This window comes from Talpa europaea (genome assembly GCF_964194135.1).
Source record: "Talpa europaea genome assembly, chromosome: X".
NCBI lineage: Eukaryota > Metazoa > Chordata > Mammalia > Eulipotyphla > Talpidae > Talpa > Talpa europaea.
In genome coordinates, this window is record NC_140081.1 from 62767173 (window position 1) to 62775494 (window position 8322).

The 8322-nt window shown below is 39.8% G+C and overlaps 1 pseudogene across 1 annotated transcript; it reads left to right on the forward strand.

The window, feature by feature from the left end:
* Window positions 1-1137: 1137 nt before the first annotated feature.
* Window positions 1138-1834, forward strand: LOC311187616 (glutamine synthetase-like; annotated as a pseudogene). The gene has a single exon. The product of its transcript is annotated as a glutamine synthetase-like (transcript).
* Window positions 1835-8322: the final 6488 nt, after the last annotated feature.

The following is an 8322-nucleotide window of genomic DNA, read 5'->3' on the forward strand; positions in this document are numbered from 1 at the left end:
CACCCTCCCACGCATCTGGCCTGTAACCCGGTTCTTGTATAAAATAAATAAATAAATCTTTAAAACAAACAAACAAACAAACAAAAAAAAAGTTTCCCTGCCAACCAGCTGGGATGAAGTCTGTTGCGCACCAGTGGCCCTATATTCAGGCTCTTTACGTTACAAAAGGTTATTTGTGACTTCGAAAACAAAATGGAATTTATCCTTGTAGGTGTAATGCAGCTAGAATAAGTGCTATATGAATTACTAAAATATCAGACCTGTTAGATGAGTATTAAGCAAAGAGTCAGGAAGTGATGCTCCGTACAGATGTATTTCTCTCTCATCCAGGTTGGAGAAATGCACAGGTTTTCTTGCAAAAATATTGAGAAATAAAAAGACAATGTTTAGATGGAAATGATAGGAATTGTATACCTATAATTCCCAGAGAATATGAAACGTAATATACAGGCAGTATTCTATATAGATAGTTTTGGGGTATAAGAATGTTGGCGTTTCCCCAGTGTGGGGTTGCTCTCTCACAGGTGTCTTGAAAAGACAGAGGGGAATAAGAATTTATTAAGATAACTAGTATGAATGTGGTTGCTTCTAACTATCCCCTCTTCAGCCCATCTCCTGACCCTCGCCTTTGATTTTCTAACCTTGTCTAGGTCCTGACACCTCAGAGGCGTGCAACCTTCCTTCACCTCCTTATTCTCTGACGGGCTCTCATCTCTGCAGATGATTCAAAATTAGCATAGCAATATAAAGGATAACATGATCAAAAGTCAAAATGACATTGAGTTTGGTATGCTGGATTCAAAGTAGGATAGGATTTTTAAAAATGAAGATCTGATTTTAGATTTAAAAATATTATTGCAGTATGGACAAGCTGGAAAAGTTCTGACCGAGTAGTAGCATCTGTGGGTAAAATCACCAGCAGGGCCTGGACATTTTAATAGATATTTGAAATATGAACTTAAATCCTTATAGGGGCTTTGCTAAAGAAGCTAATGTACAAAAGGGCTGAATGGGAATGGCTAGAATAGAAAAGGGACCCCCTGAGCTGCACCGCCAGCCCCTCTCAGGCCTAGCCCTCTGCCTGCCCGCCCTGCTGCTTGCTCCCACTTAATCAAAGGCACCAAGCAGGTGTGTATCTCCCTACCTTAGGGCGAGAAGGTCCAAGCTATGTGTATCTCTATCGATGGTACTGGAGAAGGCCGGAACGCGGGGCAGTGGGCCAAAGTACATAGAAGAACTGCCTGAGTGGAATTTTGGTGGCGCTGGCATTTTCCAGTCTGAAGGCTCCAGAAGTGACATGTATCTTTTTCCTGCTGCCATGTTTTGGAACCCTTTCGGCAAGGACCCTAACAAACTGGCATTGTGTGAAGTCTTCAAGTACAATGGAAAGCCAGCAGAGACCAATTTAAGGCACACCTGTAAAAGGATAATGGACATGGTGAGCAACCAGCACCCCTGGTTTGGAATGAAGCAGGAATTTACTCTCATGGGCACAGATGGGCGCCCTTTTGGTTGGCCTTCCAATGACTTCCCTGGGTGGCAAGGTCCATACTGCTGTGGGGTGGGACAGAGCCTACCACAGGGTATTGTCGAGGCTCAAGACTGGGGGGACAAATGCCGAGGTCATGCCATCCCAGTGAGAATTCCAGATAGGAACCTGTGAGAGAATGGAAATGGGAGATCAACTCTGGGTGGCCCGTCTCACCTTGCCTTGTGAATGTGAAGATTCTGGAGTGACAGCAACCTTTGACCCTAGCCCATCCTTGGGAACCGGAATGACTCTGGCTGTCACACTACTAACTTCAGCACCAAGGCCATGTGGAGAACCGCCTGAGGTACACTGAGGTCGCAGTGGGGTGACTGCCTAAGTAGGGTCAGTACTATATTCTGTGCCAACAACCCCTAGGGAGCCTGGGTAACGCCTGGGGGCTGATGAGATACCGAGAAACTGCCAACGTCAATGACTTTTCAGCCAGCGTGGATGCATCAGATTGCTCTGGACTGTTGGCCAGGAGAAGGGCTACTTTGAAGATTGTTGCCCTTCTGCCAAGTGTGACCCCTTTTAGGTGACAGCCCTCATCTGCACATGTCTTCTGAATGAAACTGGCCACGAGCCCTTCCAGTACAAAAACTAAGTGGACAAGATGTGCAGCCATGACACCCCCTCATATTGCACCTCACTCCCTCTGCACCCGTCTCTCAATTGTCCTAATAGCTGTAACTCAAAGGGTGGACTATCAAGGTGCTCATTTTATTTGTCACACCCAGTTAATATCTCTTGTTTTCTTTGGCCAGGATCGAGGGGTCAAGTTCTTAATTTCTTCACACCCATTCAAACCCTCCTGCTCTTTCCTCCCCCCATCACTGAAGCTTTAGTTAGTGGGGAGGGGGTTGAGGAAACATAACCACTGCTTTCATTTAATCAGGTGTGAGTGACGAGCACACATAACTATCCCAGCAGAGGACACAGCATATGTGAAGGGAGGGAAAGACTTTTTTTTCTGAGGTAGCTGAAGGGTTGGGGCACGCTGACTGAGTGGGTCGGGTTAGGCTTACCCCTCTTGGAAGGAGCCTGGGCAGTTGCATTTCTTACAAGGATATAATCAACTTTCTATTGAAACCAAGAATTAGGAGCGGAGGGAGTGAGTGGGGGCCTGGCTGGAAAGGACCCGCTCATGCTCCTGGGTGGCCCCTCCAGGCCTGAAGATAGCCCGGCTTAGACGATGGATAGACCTACCTTAGAGGGAAAACATCTTACTGCTTGGTCTTTCATTTAAAACACAAAACAGAGTGGTATTTTTATATTTAAATGCAAAAAGAAAAATTTATATATATGGCTCCGTGGGTATGTGTGTTTTTTCTAAAGGAGAAAATCCATTCTGGTCACCAGGGGCCAAGTGTGAGGGGAGTGTTCTGCCTGAAAATGAGGATCTCCTGGGTGAGAGTGTAGGGGGCAGTGCTGGAAAAGTTGACTCTCTACCACTTCCAGGGATTCTCTGACCCTGCCTGCCTTCCCAGAGAGGTGGACACAGGTCACGTAACTGGGGGAAGCAGGCCCCTGGCAGTTGGAGTCACCTGGGCCCCAAGGCTTGGGTTTCAGAAACTCACATGGACTTGCACACCAGAGTTTTGTGATCTGAGTTGGCCAGTCAACTTAAGCATGTTGCTGACAAAGGGGTTTGGGGGTAATTTTTTGGTGGGATGAGCATGTCATTAAGGCAGGTCTTTTGACATATTAATTTTTCTAAAGCACAAAAGAGAGCGAAATGGAAGACAGTGTTCAGAACAGAGGAGGTATTGATGACATTATACTGGACCATTACACTCTCTGGTAAACTAAATTTCTTGCTGTGCCTATACAAATAATCAGACCAAGACTAATGGGATCAGCCTGATTTTGTGGTCAAGAATAGTCTTTCTTTGAGATTCGTTTTATCAAAAAGGAGAGACTATAACAAAAAAAATGTATTTTGAAGGAAAACTATGCATTGTGTACAGACAACTTCTGCATTATCCCATTCTGATTCTGTGGAAGCTATTTTACACCCTTGTAAATACACGGCAATGAAAAATGCATTTTATCTAGAAACACGCAAATGATTTTTTCCCTGGGGATAATATTCCTCTGAGCTAGTGGAAAAACTGGTTTTATTTACATCTAAACATATATTTCAATATTCCTGATCTATAAATATGTCTGTGCTTTGGATTCTCCTTTGAACATGTTATAACATCTACTCAATTTCTTCATTGTAAATAAAATAAAACCTTTAACATATGTTCATTTTATAATTATATTAGAATCATGATTTTACTGTTTTTGAAAATTTGCCTTTAATGAACACCAAAGATGAACTCAATGAAAATTGAGTATGAAATATAATGAAAAGAAATGCATATCTGCATGGAGTGTCATGCATAGAAGTATGAACACAGTCAGCTACAAGCCTTCTTGGGTAAGACGACTCAAAAATGAATTTGCCCCTAAATAAATCTGTAAAACCAATGTAACCCCAATAGGTTTTTCTATTAAAAATTTTTAGATTAGAATTTTTTTCTATTTTAGAAAATTTTAGAACTTATCTGGAACACTATCAAAAGGAAGCAGAAAAAAAATCTAAAAATGTATAAAGAAGAAATGAGCAGATCTGGAAAACAAGTTATAAAGTAAGAAATCCTGAGATGTAAAATATGATAAAGATGAAAAAGTTAGAAAATATCTAAAAGCAAGTAACCTTTTGAAATTATGTTGAGTTCTAATTTGTTTTTTGTTTTTTTGTTTTTTTTATTTTTTTTTTAATTTTCTAGAGGCATGTCTTATTTATTTATTTATTATTTGTTTGTTTGTTTGGTTTATACATGCACTGGGTACAGTCAGAAGCGCGGGAGGGTGAGAGAATTCACCAGAGCCAGAGCAGGGAGCAGAGCAGGCAGAAGGACCGAAGTACACTGCTGAGGGGAGCAGCGGGCGGCAGGAGAGGTCTGCACACCATGTGGGACCCTCCTCCGGTGGCCGGGGAGCAGCCGGGGATCGAACCGGCGCCGCAGAGGCCGCAGGTAGCTTCGCAACCCAGCGCTCAACCGCTGCGCCACCGGGGAGGCCCTTGAGTTCTAATTTGAATACAAATTCTATCAGGTAATATTTGAGCAAAAAATCCCACACAAATTCTGTTAGGTAATGTTTGGGGGGAGGGCGGAAACCCAGATTGCCTCCCCAGTGGTGTAGCATGTCACTGCCAGTGTGACACATGATGGTCATTGCTTCAGATAAAAGATTTCTCAAGTTGAGTCTTCTCAAAGTATCAGCAGAGAAACAAAAGGTATAAATAACAGGCAAACAATAATTTTAGAACATAATAATGCAATAACTACAATTAAAATCTTAATGAATGGGTTCAAGAGAAGAATGGACAGGGCAGAGAAATCTTCTGCAGGTCAGTAGAACAGCTGGACAGCAGCCTCCAAGCAGCACATTGCCATTCTGTTTCTTGGTCAGAAATTTGAAGACTTTCCTGGGAGGAGCAAAAATCTTTATTTGAGGCATTATGACAAACTATTTTGAGAAAGAGGTATGAGTTGAAAAATGAAGTCAGGTGATTATATAGGGCTTGTATCTAAATGAGGTTCAGAAATTGATGTGAAATCTTATAACCCTGCAACTTACAAGTCACCTTTGACATAAGCCAGTTAGCAAGCAAATCACACACTCCTAATTCTTCAAAGTGTGTCCTACTAAAGAATTTCCTTCCAAGCATGCTAGGATGATGTAATATAAGAACATTTATAGGGCCTCCCCTGGTGGCGCAGTGGTTGAGCGCTGGGTTGCAAGGTTGCCCGCAGCCTCTGCAGCACCAGTTTGATCCCTGGCCACCGGCGAGGGTCCCACAAAACACACACACACACACACACCACAAAAAAACACACACACACAAAAAAAAACACACACAAAACACACACACACACACAAAAAACACATTTATAATATGTTTTATATCAATAAACTAAAATATAACCATTCTAACTTCAGAATTTGCTAAAAGGGCATATGTTATTGATTGATATTTCTTATATTACCTAAGACACTTAGAAAAACAAAAATGTTATTTTGAACAGATAAATCTCAAAAATTCACAACATCATGTCTGCTGAAGAAATGTTAATGTCATCACTATTATTACCAGTAAAGTGATAAGAATCAGCCATTATTATTTGAAAGTATACACAATATAAAGCAGTTGATACTTAGAGGTTTAATCACTGAAAAAGACAAAAATGCTCCAAATATTTACTTACTTTAAATGTAACTGGATCAACTGAAAATATTTAGCCTCTTTTTCAGTATAACTATGTTCCTAATACTGCATGCAAAATACTAAAGCTAAAAATTATTTATTGTTCACCTGAAGTGCCAGTTTCACTGGGTGTTCTGTATTTTTATCTGCTAAATCTGGCAAACTTAGTTACATGATAAACATATTATGCAAACTCACATGAAGAATGTATTTTCCTAAAATAAAGCCAAGAGCAGATGAATATCATTTTACATATTTTAAGATCTATTTACTACATGGCCAAGCAGAAGTTCTTTGGCATTTTATATTCATTTCACCTGTAATCTATTGACATCTCACACATATTGTACTTCTGGAAAACTCCACTGTACTCTCATGGAAGAATGAGGGAAAAAAATTAGGAAAATAGTTTTGATTTTACAGAAACCCTAAAAAGCTAATCTAAAAAAATAACTACCAGAACTAACCTTTTAGTAAAGCAGTAAAATTTCAAGATGATAATATGTAGCTCATAAGAATGACATCTTAAAACCAGCAGAATGCCACAAGTCTGAAAAAGTAACATAGATCAAACAAAGTAAGTGGGTCTGAAAAAAAAGAAATCTTACCTCAACAAAGTGGTATAAAAAGATAAAATTCAAAAAGTTCACTGAATTTACAAAAGAAGTTTCTAAACAAATAACATAAATGAAAATGGCAATATTTATAAAATTCAAATACATCCTTATACCTTTACCAAGTTTAAAATTGTTTTCTTGTTAATAGTTAGGTCCTAAGAAAATATCTCAAACTGTGAAATCGGTGAATAAACATCAGAGTTGTTGGCAGGGAAAAACTGTTAAATTACTACTCTAAATAACTTCCTTAAGGTGAAAAGAGAATAATAGGGGCCTCCTCGGCGGCGCAGCGATTGATCTCTGGGTTGCGAAGCTGCCCGCAGCCTCTGGAGCACCGGTTCCATCCCTGGCCGCAGGCGAGGGTCCCACATGGCTTGCAGACCTCTCCTGCCACGCCCGCTGCTCCCCTCAGCAGTGTATTTCGTCAGTCTGCCTGTTCTGCTCCCCGCTCTGGCTCTGGTGAATTCTCTCACCCCCCAACCCCCCCCCAGCGCTTCTGACTGTACCCAGTGCTTGTATAAATAAATAAATAAATAAATAAATAAATAAATAAATAAATCTTAAAAAAAAAAGAAAAGAGAATAATAGGGAATACTTTAAAATTAATGGGATACTCATTGGAAAATCTATAGTGATAGACTAAAGATACTGATAAAATATATGAATCTGGGGGTAAAATAAATTGTAGAAACTAATACTCAAAAAAAAGGCCTTTAAGAATTAAGAAAAACGGATCTACCATAAGATCCAGCAATTCCACTGGGTCTAGGTAGCTACCCAAAGAACACAAAAACACTAATTTAAAAGGAAACCTGCACTCCTATGTTCATTCCAGCACTATTTAGAATAGCCAAAATATGGAAACAACCTAAGTGCCCCCAAACAGAGGAACAGATCAAGAAGATGTGGTATATATACACAGCGATCAAAGATCAATCCATGCCATTTGTGGCAACAAGGGTAGAGCTGGAAGGGATTATGCTAAGTGAAATTAGCCAGTAGAAGAAAGACAAATGGTGTCAATTCCGTGGAAAAAAGAAAAATGAAACAAAGGGTCAAAGGCAAACATTAAAACCAACCCTGAAAGCTGACAATTGATCTGAAGAATTCAGAGGGGGAGAGGAGGAAGAGTAAAATAAAAATAAATACAATAATTAGTACAAGAGGAAATTTCAATAATTACTCAGAACAGTTAAATGGGTTTCAGAGCTACATGAAAATTACATTCGTTACTATAATAAAATACATAAAACAAAATAAAAAGGTCCCACAAACATAAAAAACAATTCTCAATTCCAGTATTGGGACAAATCCTGGCTTAGGAAAGGTCTCTGTTAAAACATACAACATAAGCATATGCATACTTCAACAAAACAATAGAAACCTCTATAGGCAGGCAGATTTTAAGACTTAAAGATACAGAAAATAATGCTCATGCACTGAATAAAGCATTTTTTGTTATAAACGACAAGCTAGGGAATGAGTGACGTATTTACAAGCAAGGCCATCCCAAAAAGAGCAATCGAGGGATTTTCCAAATGAACAAAACACTTTCCTTAGCCACAACTAATTTTTTCCTGGCTCCAAAAAGAACCTTCGATTTTTGGAAAGAGATCCCTATCCTACTTTGATGCTTTACTCGAAACTTGATGTAGGCTCAGAGCTCTCAGAAAAGGTGATTAGAGTTTCACAGCTCCATCTAGAGGGGAGCATCCAGTTCTGCCATGAACCAAAGTGATAAAAAGAGTTCTCCAAGTACATGGCCTTGGAAAAAAATACACTGTTTGGGGGAACCTCTTCTTCTTCTTCTTCTTTTTTTTTTTTTTAAATGTGTAGCATTAGTTACCAAAGCTCTTTATACTACATCTTTTTCTCTTACCTCTCTTCTTGGATTTGGGCTTCTCTTCTGTTTC